Source organism: Dermacentor albipictus, chromosome 2 (assembly GCF_038994185.2).
Source record: "Dermacentor albipictus isolate Rhodes 1998 colony chromosome 2, USDA_Dalb.pri_finalv2, whole genome shotgun sequence".
In the NCBI taxonomy this organism is placed as follows: Eukaryota; Metazoa; Arthropoda; class Arachnida; order Ixodida; family Ixodidae; genus Dermacentor; species Dermacentor albipictus.
This window is the reverse complement of record NC_091822.1, coordinates 84,045,428-84,061,140: the sequence shown is the minus strand read 5'-3', so window position 1 is coordinate 84,061,140 and position 15,713 is coordinate 84,045,428.

Genomic DNA, 15,713 nt, shown 5'->3' with positions numbered 1-15,713 from the left:
TCAGTACGGGCTTCGGTAGGCGCAGAAGGATCGAAATGGGCCAGAACGGGAGGCGTTGTGAGAAGATCGGTGAGAAGCGAGAATGCAGAGGCCTCGTTATCGCCCCACTGGAAAGGGGCGTCTTTTTTCAAAAGCTCGGTTAGTGGTCGTGCTATGGCGGCGAAATTTCTCACGAAACGGCGGAAGTACGAACAACGGCTGATGAAGCGGCGCACATCCTTGACACACTTCGGAACAGGGAAGTGCGCAACAGCATGGATCTTGCCTGGGTCCGGTTGCACTCCGTTCGCGTCAACGAGATGTCCAAGGACGGTAATCTGGCTACGGCCGAATTGACACTTCGATGCGTTGAGTTGCAGACCGGCGCGACAAAAGAGGTCCAGGACTGCTGAGAGGCGCTCGAGGTGCGTAGCGAACGTTGGGGAGAATATGATAATGTCATTCAAGTAGCACAGGCACGTGGACCATTTGAAACCGTGAAGAAGGGAGTTAATCATGCGTTCAAAAGTGGCAGGGGCGTTACATAGACCGAACGGCATCACTTTGAATTGATAAAGACCGTCGGGTGTTACAAAAGCAGTCTTCTCGCGGTCGCGATCGTCCACGGCAATCTGCCAGTAGCCGGAGCGAAGAGAGAGGTAGTTTAATGAATGGAAAATGTAGAGAGGTCGGCCGGATAATGGAGCATCTGGCCTGCTACTCTACGTAAGGGAAGGGGAAGAGGGGAAGAAAAAGGGTCACAATGGGGGATGATAATGGGAGGAACGAGGTGAATGACACATTACACAACTGGTATCACAGGCGTGAGTCCAGGCCCGTGTCACCTAGGAAACGTGAAAGTGCACGCATTGTCTCTGTCGTCTGCCAATCTGTGGCCACGCGCCTAGCAAAAGGTCCTCTGACAGTGGTCCATTGTGTAATTGTCTCAATGTACCTGCCAATGTCAGTCTTTCTCGCGCATACTCAGGGCACACCACGAGCACATGTTCTATAGTCTCTACCGCGCCACACACTGAACAGTCCGGGGAGTCGGTCCGTCCAATAATGTGCAAATATTTGCGCGTGAAGGCGACGCCTAATCGCAGTCTGTGTATCAGGCATGTATGAGGGCGTGGAATTCCACGCAGAATAGGAAATTTCATATCGGGAACCAGGCTTTTAAGGCGGACGTGACGAGCGTCTGGCTGGGCCCAGTATCTCCTCGTCGCACTCCTCATTAATTCCGACAGGAGGCATGTGATGTCCGGTCTGGAGAATGGCACTACAGTTCGCAGGCCATTGCTGAGGGCGCGCCTTGCTGCAGCATCGGCCATCTCATTACCGTTGAGCCCACAGTGTCCCGGGATCCATTGGAACACTATGCGGTGGTGTTTTTCTTGAGCGTATGAAAGCAGCTCGGTGATCTGCAGGGCCAGAACCTGATATGCGGTGTGGCGCAGGAAGCATCCCAAAATTTGCAGCGCGGGTTTTGAGTCCGTGAAAATGCACCACTCTTGAGGTCTTTCCCCGCAGATGTGGCGAATCGCTTCCCGAATAGCCACAAGCTCTGCAGCGGTTGATGTTGAATTATGGTCTAGTATGAAACCTCGAGTCATCTGTTGGGCTGGTATCACCACAGCTGCTGTCGATACCTTAGGTGACACGGAGCCGTCTGTGTACACATGAACATATGTCTGGTATTCTGACCAGATGTACGCGAGAGCAAGTTGTTGTAGTCCACTGACGGGAACCAATGATTTCTTTAGTATGCCGGGGGACATGTACGCATACGGAAGGTTGAACCATCACCCATGGTGGTTTGACGGGGTGATATGGAAGGACATAGCCTGTTGTTATGTGGGGTAGATGGCAGCGGAGTGCACTTGTGAAACTGCTTTCCGGACGCTCATGTAGAACAGACGTCAATGGATGGCAACGGTGTCGTGTCAGTAAGCGTAAATACACACGAAGTGGTTCGTGGGACAGGTATATCGGTAATGGGCATACGTGGGCTTCCTCAATTGTGCCTTTGTTGGAGGCACGCCGTGGCAACCCGAGGCATATTTTGAGCGAAGGTCAATAGAGGAGAAATAGCGAGCACCGTGGAGGCAGTCAAGGGCGTCATCAATCCGAGGTAGGCGATACACGTCCTTTTTGGTAACCCTGTTAAGGTACCGATAATCCACGCAAAAGCGCCATAAGCCATCCTTCTTTTTGATCAGTACAACAGGTGACGCCCATGGACTATATGATGGTTCAATAATGTTCTTGGCAAGCATTTTGCGAACTTCTGCGTGAATAACTTGACGCTCAGCTGGTGACACTCGATACGGGCGGCGATGAATAGGAGGGGCATCGCCGGTATTATTGCGATGTTTGACAGCTGTAGTTTGGGCCAAAGGACGATCGTTAAAGTAAAAAATATCGTGGTAGGAAAACAGAACGCGGTAGAGTTCACGAGCGTGCTCGGACGGCAAGTCGGGCGCAATCAGGTTCTGTAAGTCAGCGATGGTACAATTTGCCGACTGCGATGGTAGAGGAGCATCGGATGAAGTGTCGTCTACTGCAATGGATGCTACTGAGTGATCCGCGAATGAGCAAAGCTGGGCCAGAGACATCCCGCGGGGCAGCACTTGTGTCGTCAAGCCAAAGTTGACCACTGGCAGGCAGATGCAATTCGCCGTAATAGATACAACAGTATGAGGTACTGTGATCCCGTGTGTAAGGAGGACGTTTTGCATAGGAGCCGCGATGTAGTGACCGTCGGGGACTGGTGGGGAAGACACTAGGTCAACGTAGGTCAGTGCCGAAGGTGGCAAGCGAACGATGTCGACGGAACTGAGGCGACTGGGGTGTGGTTCAGCAGGATCCAGAACAGGCAGGTCAAGGCGGAGAGTACTAGCGGAACAATCGATGAGAGCAGAATGTGCGGAGAGGAAGTCTAAGCCGAGGATGATGTCATGGGGACAGTGGGCGATGACTGTGAATAGCACGATTGTTGAGCGATCGGTGAAGGAGACGCGGGCGGTACACATACCAATTACGGGGGCTGTTCTGCCATCGGCGACACGGACCACAGGCGTCGTGGCGGGCGTGATAATTTTCTTGAGCCGGTTACGAAGTTCAGCGCTCATTACGGACAAATGCGCCTCAGTGTCTATGAGTGCAGACGCAGAAACACCGTCGACTTGCACGTCAAGAAGGTTGAGATGAGTGGGCAACGTCAGTAGAGGATTTGGCGGCGTAGGGAGCAATGCAGCGTCACCTCGAAGCGCTGCATCGTCTAGTTTTCCGGCTGGGAGCGGCGTCCGAAGGGAGTCGGCAAATAGAAGCGACGAGGCTGGGGAGAGCGAGGTTGTCGTTGTTGAGGCGAAGGTGAACGAGAATAGGAGCGGTTAGGAGCAGGAGAATCAGCGACGGCGTTATTGGAGCGTGCGGCATAGGGACGAGAAGGGCCACCTGGGGGGCGAGAGTAGGCGGTATAAGTACACCGGGTCGGGGAACTGCAGCGACTGCGACAGTGCCGAGAAATGTGCCCGATTCGATGGCAGTGGAAACAAATGGGCTTGTCGTCAGCAGTGAGCCATTCAGATGGGTTGCGGAAACGTGGTGGATAAGAAGGTGTGGGACGGGGCTGAATCGAAGAAGCCTGGCGGGTATCAGGACGATGGGCCGAGCAGATGGTGTGAAGACCCATGTTTTCGAACTCTTGGCGGACAACTGCCTGGATCAGTGAGACCGTGACTGCAGATGTGTTGGTGGGACTGGAGTCGAAGGAAGCCGGATGGGCGGCCTCGATCTCACGCCAGACGATCCTGGTAACATCGGCAGTGTTGTTGGGATGAGGAGTGTCGGCACAGGAAGATGTCGCCGCGGTGTTGGGCAGACGGGCAAACTGCTGGTCAATACGTCGGCTTTTAGCGAGTTCCAGGCGGCGGCACTCTTTTATAACAGCATCCATAGTCGCTACGTTGTTGCAAACGAGCAAGTTGAAGGCGTCATCGGCAATTCCTTTGAGGATGTGGGCAACCTTGTCTGACTCATTCATGTGGGTGTCAGCTTTGCGGCACAGAGCCAAGACGTCCTGAATGTACGTGACATAGGGCTCTGTTGACGTCTGCACACGACCGGAAAGCGCCTTCTGCACGGCAAGTTGGTGACCGTAGGGGTTGCCGAACAAGTCCCGAAGCTGTGTCTTAAGTGAATCCCGACTGGTGAGCTCATCTTCGTGCGTGCGATACCAAACTCTAGGTGTGCCACCGAGGTAAAAGACTACGTTGGCGAGCATAATAGTAGTGTCCCACGGGTATTGCGGCTTACGTGTTCATACAGGCTGATCCAGTCATCGACGTCTTCCCCATCTTTGCCCGAGAATCCGCTAGGATCACGGGGAGTGGGGAGAGTGATTTAGGTCGTCGAAGTGGCAGCAAGTGTTGGAGCCGGGGAGGCCGGTTGTCGTCGCCGGGAGCCATGAAGGAAGGCTCGACGTACCGTCCACTTCGAAGCTCCGTGACGAGGTACAGGGAACGCCCACCTCCACCAGATATGTTACGTAGGAAGACGCAGACGAAAAGCTACGTACAAGTATATTTACAAAAAAATACGCTGCACTTCGCCAAGAGGCAACAGCCCGCGCTAGCTTCTCATCGTCTTCGTCATCTTCGCACTGCTCGCCTTTTCGTGATCGCACGAAAAGGCGAGCAGTGCGAAGCAATATTGTAACAGAGCGCGAGACGTTCATTCAGAAGGCTCGGCGTGAAAGCAGTGGATGGGAAGAGGCCAGACAGAAAAACAAAGTCTTCCTTTTCCTTCTCTTCTATCTCTCTTTCCCTTCTGTTTCGCACGTACAAACGCGTGATTACAATGCACCTCGTTTAGACTAAGCCCGCTGGGTGAGTCAGGTGGCCTCGCGCTGGGTGTATCGCTTGAGCCTGGCGACATGCATTATACTAGTTCGGGCAGAACATCGGCCGTTTCTGGTGAGGTGCGCTATGTTACAGTTCACCTCGCTTAGGCGGTCGAGTGTCAGGAATGGTCCATCATAGTGTGCCGAAAAGCTTTGTGCAGAGACTGCGTTCTCGTAGTGGACTCCACAGCCAGACCATGTAGCCAATGGCATAGGTAACGAGGCGTGTCAGCGACGACGACGACTGCTGATCTGCGACGACTGCGACGACTGCCGACGACTGCTGACGCAAGACAGCAGTAACGACTGCTGTATCTTGCGTTTGATGTGTTCTGTGCATCTAGCGTACGCAGATAAGGCAACCCTACGAGCCTGTTCGGCACGAGAGCGTTTCAGCTATAGAACGTCTGTCAGTAGTCGACAAAGGGAAGAAGCTGTCTTGAGTACAACGAGGCGGGCGTGTATACGGAAGAAATAGTGGGCTGGTGCAAGTCGTCTCGTGTCTCGCAGTTTTGAAAGCATATGTCATAAATGGAAGAATACCATCAAAATTCTTTTGGTCCGACGCGACATTCATTGCAATAATATTGGTAAGCGTTCGGTTGGCACGCTCTGTAAGGCCATTTATTTGGTCATAGTATGCCGTCCAGTGTCAGAAGGACGTAAGTGCAGTACTTGCACAATCTTTGCGGTGAACTGGCGGCCACAGTCGGTGATTATCACTCGAGGCGGCCCATGCCGGACGGTGATGTAGTGCGACAAGAGAGACCACTGCTGCAATGGCGGTGGGTATGGCTGCCGTCCCGCAGTAACGAGTATTGTAGTCAACGTATGCGACTATCCAGCGGTTACCCGCGGAGGATCTTACAAAAGGGCCCAGAAGGTCAATGCCAACTTGCTCAACATGGAAGCTTGGAGGCAGCAAAGGCTGAGGTTGACGGGTGGGAGCTTTATTCGGACGTTTATGACGCTGACACGCCATGCAGCTGCCAACGTTTTTGAAGTAGTCTGAGGGATGTTCGGCCAAAAAAAAGCGTTCTTTAGCCCAGAGTCCTCACTGATCCCAAGCGGCCTTAGGTGGGGTCATCGTGCGTGATACGTAGAACAGATGATTGGAGGCTCTCTGAAACCACTAACAGAATGGGTGCATCTGTCGTAATTAAGTTCCGCATGTACAGTACGCAATCGCGAACACAGAAACGGCGTGCTAGTGTAGAATTATATGTAGCGGAAAAAGAACGGTGGTAAACTCGAGTTCTTTATTGACTCAACCTTGAATGCATAGCTGTCGGGAAACACAGATGCTAGCGAAACGAGTTAGTGGTCGAAATTGTCAGCGTCGCAGTCCGTGAAACAAGTGGCATCCTTGAAAGGCAGTAAGCTTCAACATGGCGCCGGCTGTTCTTGTACGATACAGTGAAACCATACTCTTCAAGTCTAAGGGCCCACTGCGCAAGTCGACCAGATGGATCACGCAAGTTCTCAAGCCAAGAGAGTGAGTGGGGGTCCGTGACAATTGTGAAGTGTCAGCGATACAAGTACGAGCGAAACCCCTATAGTGCGAAGGTTACCGCAGGACATTCCTGTTCCGTCACGGTATAACTACGCTCTAGCTTGCTTAACGAGCGGCTGACGTAAAAATAACGTGTTCTCTGCCATCGATGGGTTCGACCAGTAAAGAACCATTGCCCACACCACTAGCATCTGTATCAATGTCGTTTAGTGAGGAAGAGTCAAAGTGTCGTAGAGTAGATTGTGAGGTCAAAATAAGCTTAATTTGTCAAAAAGAGGCCTCACACTCAACAGTCTAATCTAAAGGTGCATGCTTTCGTACAAGACATGCAAATGGATAAGCAATGTCATCAAACTGGTGAATAAAGCGGCGAAAGTAAGTGCACAGTCCCAAGAAAGTGCGCAGCTCCTTCACAGACCAATAGTGCTTGAAACGCTTTGACGGCTTCACCCTTCTGTGGATCAGGTTGGATGGCACGCTTACGCACAGGTGACCAAATATAAATGCTTGCCGCTCTCCGAAATGACACTTCTTTCAGTTCAGAATGCGCCCAGCGTTCTCGATACAGCTGATGGCAACATTGAGGCGCTTAGTGTGTTCAGTTAGTGTGCGACCAAAAATCACTGCGTCATCAAGGTAGCCTATGCAGTTCTCCCACTTCAGGCAGCGCAGAATTGTACCCTTAAGGTGCTCAAAGGTTGCAGCGGCGTGGCCCAGGCCGAGTGCAACTGCATTGAAATCCGTCTGGTGTCACAAATTTCGTTTTTTCCTTGTCCGCCGTATACATCGGTATCTGCCAATATCCTTTGCGCAAATCATCTGAAGAAAAATATGAGGCTCAAGGGAGGCAGCCAATTGCGTCACGAATCCGCGAAAGTGGATATGCGTCCTTTTTAGTGGCCGAATTTAGGCGTCGATAACCTCACAAAATCTCCAGGTTCTGTCTTTCCTTTTGGCGAGTATCACTGGAGCCGCCAAAGGGCTGCACGTCTCTTTAACTGTTCTTTTTGAAGAATTTCGCGAACTTGCTCATTGAATATTTTGCGTTCTGCGAGGGAAACTCGGTAAGGCTTTTGTCTCATCGGATGCGCCATACCTGTCTCGATCCTGCGACGTGTGCGAGACGATGGAATCGAAGGCGCTTTGGCAGAACATCGGCCAAGGCACTCGGCTCACTGGCACTGAATGACTTGTTGACCATGCGAAGAACACAGTAGTGTGTAGATCTAAGGCTTCCCACCTCGCTTGGTGAATCTGCATCCGTCGGTGAAGCAACTGTCAAATGCGCGGCTTCTCGGAAGGCGGCAAGTTTCAGGCTGCCAAGTAGTATCCCCGGCTCCAGGGAGTAATTCATAATCCACAAACGCAAAAGCCCATGCTCCACTGGCACCAGACAGTGAGGAATCACAATGTTCTTTTTCCTACAAGCCGAACGAATGGACTCCACAGTGGCATCGAGCTTATCGTGTGTAGTTATCACACAAGCCACTGCAACGCAGACAATCGAGAACACTGGCACTATGGTGCCTCCACAGACAGTGAAAGATACTTTCGTGGCATAGGCTGTTGTTCTCCAGAAGCCCGGGTGGAATGTTGCCACGCAACAACTCCCCAGTTCGACCGTCAGCTCTAGAATCACACTGCGTCAAAAAGCCAATGCCTAAAATTACGCCATGCGTGCATGGGGCTGTAGTTACAATATTGGTGGTAAAAAGTTGACTGCATATGATACGTCGACAGTCCACACACCAACGAGACGTAATGATTCGCTACCTACTCCAAAGAACTTGAAGAACTTCGATCTTGCCGTAACATCACTCTGTAGCGTGGTGTTCTCTTAAATCAGAATCAGTTTTATTCATGAGAAAAATGGGGATAGTTGCATTATAAGTAGATACAGAAGGAGGGGCCGTAGTTAGCGACTGAACTGGGACCTGCGCATGATGACTAGAATTAATAATACACACAACAATGTCAACATGTAAATTCACGATAATAAAGGATTTAGAAGACAAGGCATAAATGAACATGAAAAGCGGCAGATGAATGTATAAAACATTAAAAAAGCTTCGGATTAGTCAACAAAATGTGAAACTACAAAAATGGCTCAAGAAAAAAAAGTAAAAAAATTCGGTAGACAAATAGGGAAACAAAGTGAAAGTTGAAAATTCAATGCATACTACATTCAAATGGGAAAGTCGGAGGAAGCTAAAAGAAAATGCTTAATTTCCGTACGAAATCTGTGAGCTTTGAACAATTTTAAAGGGAATGGTAATGAGTTCGACATAGATAAAGGCGAAAAGTGTAACGACTGCTTATCATAGTTGGTGCGAACGAAGGCTAAAATGAAGTTCAGATTTCCGGCAAATCTAGTATTATATATATTAGTGAGGGATGTCCTTGGTATGCTAGTCACTGGAATGTCATTGTTTAATGCCTTAAAAATAAATATGGCCAGGTTACATTTAGCAAGATCAGTCACATTCAAAATATTATGTGCCTATAACAGCTGATTTGCGCTAATGCTAGGAGATGATAATGTTACTAGTCAAAAAGCTCGATTTTTATTGACTTGCAACGAAGTTAGGTGACTGTTGTTTCCCCGTGATTCAATGTTATAGTTAATATGAGAATGAACAAAAGCATAACACAGCGACGCGAGAGTAGGAAATGAAAAATATGGTGGTGCTTTGATTAAAACGCGTATTCCGCATGCCATTTTCTTTTTCACATTAGCTATGTGAAGGTGAAATTTAAGATGATAAAATTCCGCACCTAAATAGGGATGATGATCAACTGCGGTGATTAGGTGATTGTTGAAAGAAATAGACTGAAGGTGCTCCGGCGATTGCTGATCGGAGGCAAAGAAGACAAAGTTCGTCTTATTATGGTTAATATGCAGCTTGTTAAGTTCACACCATGTGGAAATTTTCAAGAGGTCTTCATTTAGCTGACATTTTAGCATTAGTATACGATTGTTAGAACTAAATATAGTAGTATCATCAGCGTACAGAATACACCTCGATGAAGGAAGGCGACTAGGCAGATCATTATTATAAGTTAGATAAAGTAGAAAATCTAATATGGACCCTTGTTGCACACCAATTATAGCAGTAGGTTCTATAGAGCAGTACCCAGAAATGTTAAAGAATTGTTTCCTCTGTTGTAACTGCGGATAAGAAGTAGAGGCGGACCAGTTATTCCAATGGCTTCAAGTTTAGCACAAAGAATTGTCTTATTAGTTGTGTCGAAGGGCCTTGGATAGGTCAAATATCGAGGCTGCTAATTTACCTTCATCAATCGCTTTTTGAGATAATCAGTAAGATATATAAGTGCTAGATTAATTGAAAAGTCAGAACGAAAGCCAGACTGATAAGAGCAAAGAATACTAAATTGATCTAAATATTTTTTAGACACTTTTCGATAAGTTTTCAATAACTCTATTAAAAAATAGAAGAAAGCAAATGGGTCTGTAATTCTGTGTAAGCGTGCGATCACCTTTTTTGAAAACGGGAATGACTCGACCGCGTTTGATCTCGCGCGGAAAAAACACCGGTTTTTTCGTCGTCGTGTCGTCTTTTCATCGTGTGTCCGTTCCTTTTTAGCGCTACCATCAGTTTTAAAGAATGCATCACCAACTAGCCCAGCACCAAGTTTTATTCTTTTATTTAAAAATCAGTTTAGAGATAGCGGAGAGTACGTTAGTGATATGTTGCGCGATCATTTTAGCGTAGTAAGCGTTAATATTATCTAGGCCAGCACTAGTGGCTTTACGGGTTCTAATTACTGAAATTACTTCATCAGGTGTTGTTGGAAAAAGGAAAAATGAATGAGGTAAGCGTTTAAAGGACATGTTACAGCATGAAGCGGAATCAGAAGTGTTATTGAAGAAAGCATCATAAAAGACATTTGCAATATCAAGCGCAATAATGTATACCATGTCATTGTGAATGATTCTCGAAAGGATGTCCTGAGGGCTACGGTTGAAAAAGGTGTTAACGATTTTCCACGTTTTCCTTGTGTTACTGCCACGTTCTATAATTGTTTGTTCGTTATAATTGCTCTTCGCACTTCTCAGCTGTGCAGTAAGTATGTTAGAAATTTTTTGTAACGTGTAATTAGTTTAGTATTGAAAAGGTTGCTTCTTTGTTTTTTAAACAAATTTTCACGAGACCGCATTGCTTTCAGAAGGCTATCTGTAAGCCATGGTTTTTGTACCGATGTTTCCTTCTTTTGCATTTTATTTTATGAGAGGGGAGCTGAAATGCGATGAAAGTGTAGGTAAAAACTGCGAAAAAGCTTTTTGAGGTTCATTATATGATACAACTTTCGACAAGTCAGTTTTAGTTAGGCTAGCAAGGAACAACTCTGTCAATTACAACTTTGTAGAATGACGTGTCAGGTAAGGCTGAGTGAATGCGCAGGCTTGTAACGATAGGATAGGCATTAGTATTATTGGTGGTAACAATGCCAGCATCAGGTGGATGTGTTAATTATGCAAAGAAGGAGGTGAGGCGTGCAGACAGGACACAAGAGTGGAGCCTTAACAGTTTTCTCACGTAGACCGGCACATGTACCCGACTGACACGTCGTGATACCATTCCTGAGTTTGCGCAGATGAGTTTTGTGTCTTTTTTTTTCGCCTCAGTGCTCCCTTCAGTTGATAGTCGGCGTTCGTGTTGTCCACTTCTCTACTCTTGTGTCCTGTTTGCACGCCTCACCTCTTTTTTACGTAATGAATCCTTACCAAGTGGCTCAGCTTTCTATCATTCTCGAATGTGTGAAACTCGATAATGCGTGATCAATTAAGGTGCCATCGGCGATGTTAGGATTAAACTTTCATATCCAAAGCTATGCAAGATGCTTGAATAACTAGAAGAATTAGATGAATTGGTATCTATGAGGTTATTGTTGATATCGCTCATAGCTATTGTGTAACAATTAGCGGATGATATGTTTTCCATGGTTTGACTAAGCGCACTAGAGAAGGTAGTAACTAACGAAGAAGCTGAGCCATAAATGGAGTCAAACACTAGGACTGAAGATGGGGGAATGAAATTCAACAAACACAGAGTCATATTTAGTGATATTCAACTCCAAGTCAGGCTGTCGTTTATATGGAATGTAAGATGAGACAAATATAGCTGAACCGCCGTGATCATTCGTCTCTCTGTGAGAATACTCAGAAGTGTATAAACTAAAGCAGAGTAGGTCCTTGTCATCATCCCTAAGCCAGGTTTAAGACATGCATATAATTGAAAAGGTGTTTAGTGTCGAAAACAGGTGCTGAAAATCATTAAAATGCTTGCGGAGACTTCTAGCGTTGAAGTGAATAATTATATAGTAGTCACGCGACATGAGTTTATTCAGCGCAGAAGTTGACAGCTAAGAATCCTTGGTGGATGGTAATGACATATAAGTTAGAGGCAGTTAGTCGAAAACAGAAAGGTCAGACTCATCAGCAATGCGACAAACACGGCTCTCAATAGTCTTTCTAGCCTAAATTTGACAATTATCCGTCCTCAAGTGGTTCCAGTTCTTGCTTTCTTTAGCTTCAGAGCTTTGAAAAATAGTGCCTTATTTTGCGGTATCAAGTGGTCATAAAGAAATATAGGAATGTTGTTGTCCTATTTGCCGGTGTCATTCTGGCAGAGCCTTGGCTTTCGTGCCTTGCTGATAAAACTATTATTTTTCGTTCGAGAACAGAATCTAGCAATTGGGTTTTTCTTACCCTTATTTTTAGTAGAGACTCGATGAACAACATCGATGTGAGAGGAAGTCACGGGATATCCAATTTCCCGCCCATCGTCTCCAAAACTGCAACACAGTCCTCGCGCTGAGTACAGGGGAAACCACTGATTTCGGTGTTCATGCGAGAGCACTTCTCGAGCTCGGAGGCCTTTCGGGAATGGGAACAGTTTCCCGTTTTCAGGGCTTTGTTTTCTGCCACGAATGAGGCCTTTTCACGGCACAGCTTGTCAACCAGATTATTCAGAAACATTAGACTGGACTAAATGCTGTCCACGTGATTCTTTATCTTCAGCACGGCAACTCCAGGTGTGCTCATGTTAACTATAATCCTGTCAAAAATGCGATCATTTCTACGATCCGATTCATTAAGAAGTTTTGACTCCAGTTCATCAATTATCTCAGTGAGCTCAGCACAGCTGGGCATATCTAACAGCGCTATACTAAAAACGCTAAAAACTTAATGCAAGGACAAAAGTAGCATAACTACAGTTCTTGGCAGCAGTGATAGTAGCAGGATACCTACGAAAACGGTAGATGCTGCCATAACCAACCTGTACAACCTGAAAGGAATACGTGAGCAGGTGCGCGAGCACTGCGGCTGCGGCCAAAACAGGTCGACAGCAGATGAAGATGGCCTTTAAGTATCGATGCCGCGACAAGTGAGCACCGCCTGGTGGTCTTCTGTGAAGATCTTGCTTGATAATATAGCTTCCTCGATGAGACGTGCGATTCGTCCAGCCCAATTTGGCTGGTCTTCTGTGAAGATCTTGCTTAACAAGGTAGCCCGTACGAGCAGAGAGGAATGCGTGAGCTGGTGCGCGATCACTGCCGCAGCTGCCAAGACTGGTCGACATCAGCTAAAGATGGCCTTTAAGTAGCGAAACCGGGAGAAGCAAGCACCGCTTGAGGGTCTTCTGTGAAGATCTTGCTTCACAAGATAGCTTCCTTGATGACACGAGCAGTTGGTCCAGCCTAATTCGGGTGGTCTTCTGAGAATATTTTGGTTAAGAAGATAGCCTGCACAAGCAGAGAGAGATGCGTGAGCTGGTGCGCGAGCAATGTCGCTTCTGCCAAGACTGATTACTGAATACAAGACTCACTACCTGAAATACAAGACTCATCACTGAAATACTTGCACCCGTGTCCACCAATGCTTTCTGTAGGCACCCAATCAACAAGTATGCAGACCTTCTTCGTTAATATAAAAATGGGAGGATGTATATCTCCGAACAGCAAATTTTCAGCGAGCTCACCCCCATCGGCCGCGATTATTAGTTTTTCGGTGGTGGCGGCAGTGAGCGTTCCTGTGGCGATGTGTGACGGCGTGTCCGATGCTCAGGTGGTGGTGTCAGTCTCCGGTAACAGGTGGGTGAGGAATTCTTCAAGCTTCACTACCAGGAACCACTGCTCGATGTCGCGTGGGTCGGCAACGGAGCACTCAGGGGTCCGTCATAGCACCGAGGGTGCACAGCTTGTACCGAGATGACTGTCGGGGTCCGCCGAACCGTGCGATGGGGGCTGGTGCACCACAGCAATAATACATAGTGGGAGGTGGAAGTCGATGCTTGCGCGGCTCTCCGAAGTACGCGGGGATGCCGAGATATGCAGAATAACCGACACTGGTCTCTGTATCGTAAACACTTGAGGGTCGTCGGTATTTGCGGGTGAAACGAGAGCGCTGTTGGTAGTCGGACCTCGCCGACAATGATGCCATGACGCGTGGATTTTCCGCATGTTTGACGCCGTCCGTGGCGTTCACCGACTGCCAGGTAGGAGTGGGCTGGGAGGTACTCGGGAAACATGGGGAGTATGAAGGAACTTGGCATTGGAGTAGCTTTTCACGAACGATTTGGCGTGCCGTTGAGGCAAGACTCGACGACGAGATGACGTCAACGATTGCCACCGTAGTTGCGTCGGTCAACCAACCAAACTGTGTCGTTATTCGGTGCATCTTCAATATTTAAAACGTAAGGAAATGTCGTATGAAGTCAGAAACCGAGTTCAAGTTATCCTTGCCTGCGATGGTATTATAGACGTCCTCTGCAATTCTCTTGAGTAGATGGCCAACTTTGTCTTCTGAAAAACATGGGTTCCCCTCTTTACAAGCTCTAAAGATCTCCTCAATGTGTGCGGGGCACATCTCACCAGAAAGTCGAGCCTTTTAGGTGAGAGTCAGCTTGGAATGCTGTTTCGTGGCAGTGATGTCATCGGAACAGTTTTTGATTTCTTGAACGCAAGTGTTCCAGGTTGTCAGGGTGCCCTCATAATTTTCATGCCAGACGCTTGAGCAGCGTGTGAGTTAGCGAGAGCTGCATTTGTAAGTTGTGGTTTCGAGTCCCATTTGTTTCTCTTGCTCATCCTTTCGTAATGTGTCAGCCATTCATCGACGTGTTCCCCAGATTTTCCTCCGTAAGGCCCTGGCTGCCTATGCGGGTGGTAAGGGCCCGCAGGTGAGGACGTCTCAGAAGACGAGGCAAGGGAACACAATAGAAGACGACATACTCACCACATGTCTACTGTTAGCCATAAAATAAAATTAATCGCTCTGGAGCTAAATTCTCCCAAGGTATCCCGCTTGTGGCCAACGTAAACGCAAACACGCCCACGGATTCAGCAGAAAGAATTTTAATGCGTCTGAAAAATATCTATCTAAACCATTTCGAATAAGCGAATATAATGCTTTCGCATTCCCACATGTAGGCAGTCTGTCTCTGCTGAATTGTTATGTAGCTCGTACAGAGCAACAGGAAGCTGTAGTGGGAATTTTTCATGTTGCTCTACAATTTGCTCCTACAGTTCCATTGAAATAACACCGCAGTCTCTTTCTGCTTTCCTTTAGTCTTCGTCATTTTCTACTTTTTGAGCGGTAGATTTGCGCACGGAACCAACTTTTCGCGGCCTGACCCGTAGATTAAGCCATGGTGACTTCATCTTGGCAACGGTGAGTTACAACTATTCGTTGATAAATTGGACCAAAAACCGGATATCATAGCGTTACAAGAGACCAACGGCCGGGCCAAGCTCGCGGGATACATTACGTATACGGACCCTAGCGAAAAGGGTACTGCGATCTTGGTCCGCAGCAACGTGGCGGCCACACAACACGTGACCGCTCAGCGAGGCTGCGAACATACGGTCATCGAAATTCACAGCAGAAGAGTGGGGGGGACAAGAACTTTTTCGTCCTGAATGCTTATTGCCGACCGTCCAGCAGGGTCATTGACTTTGAAGGCACGATATTGGACTGCATTAAAGAAGCAAAAACAAGACCGATTTTAGTGCTAGGAGATTTTAACGCCGCCCACACGATGTGGGGTTATAAATATTCGTCCAAAAGAGGAAACCAATTGGTGTAAGCTATAGAGGACCACGACATGGAGGTGGTTAACGAACCGAGCGTACCAACCAGGACAGGCACTAGCACGGTCAGAGACACCACACCTGATCTGACGCTAGTTCGGGGGAACCTCGACGTAACTTGGCGTAACACGGGGGAAAATCTTGGCTCGGATCACGATATAATTTGTGTAACCCTCGGGGGGACTGACATCAAGGCGAAACTGG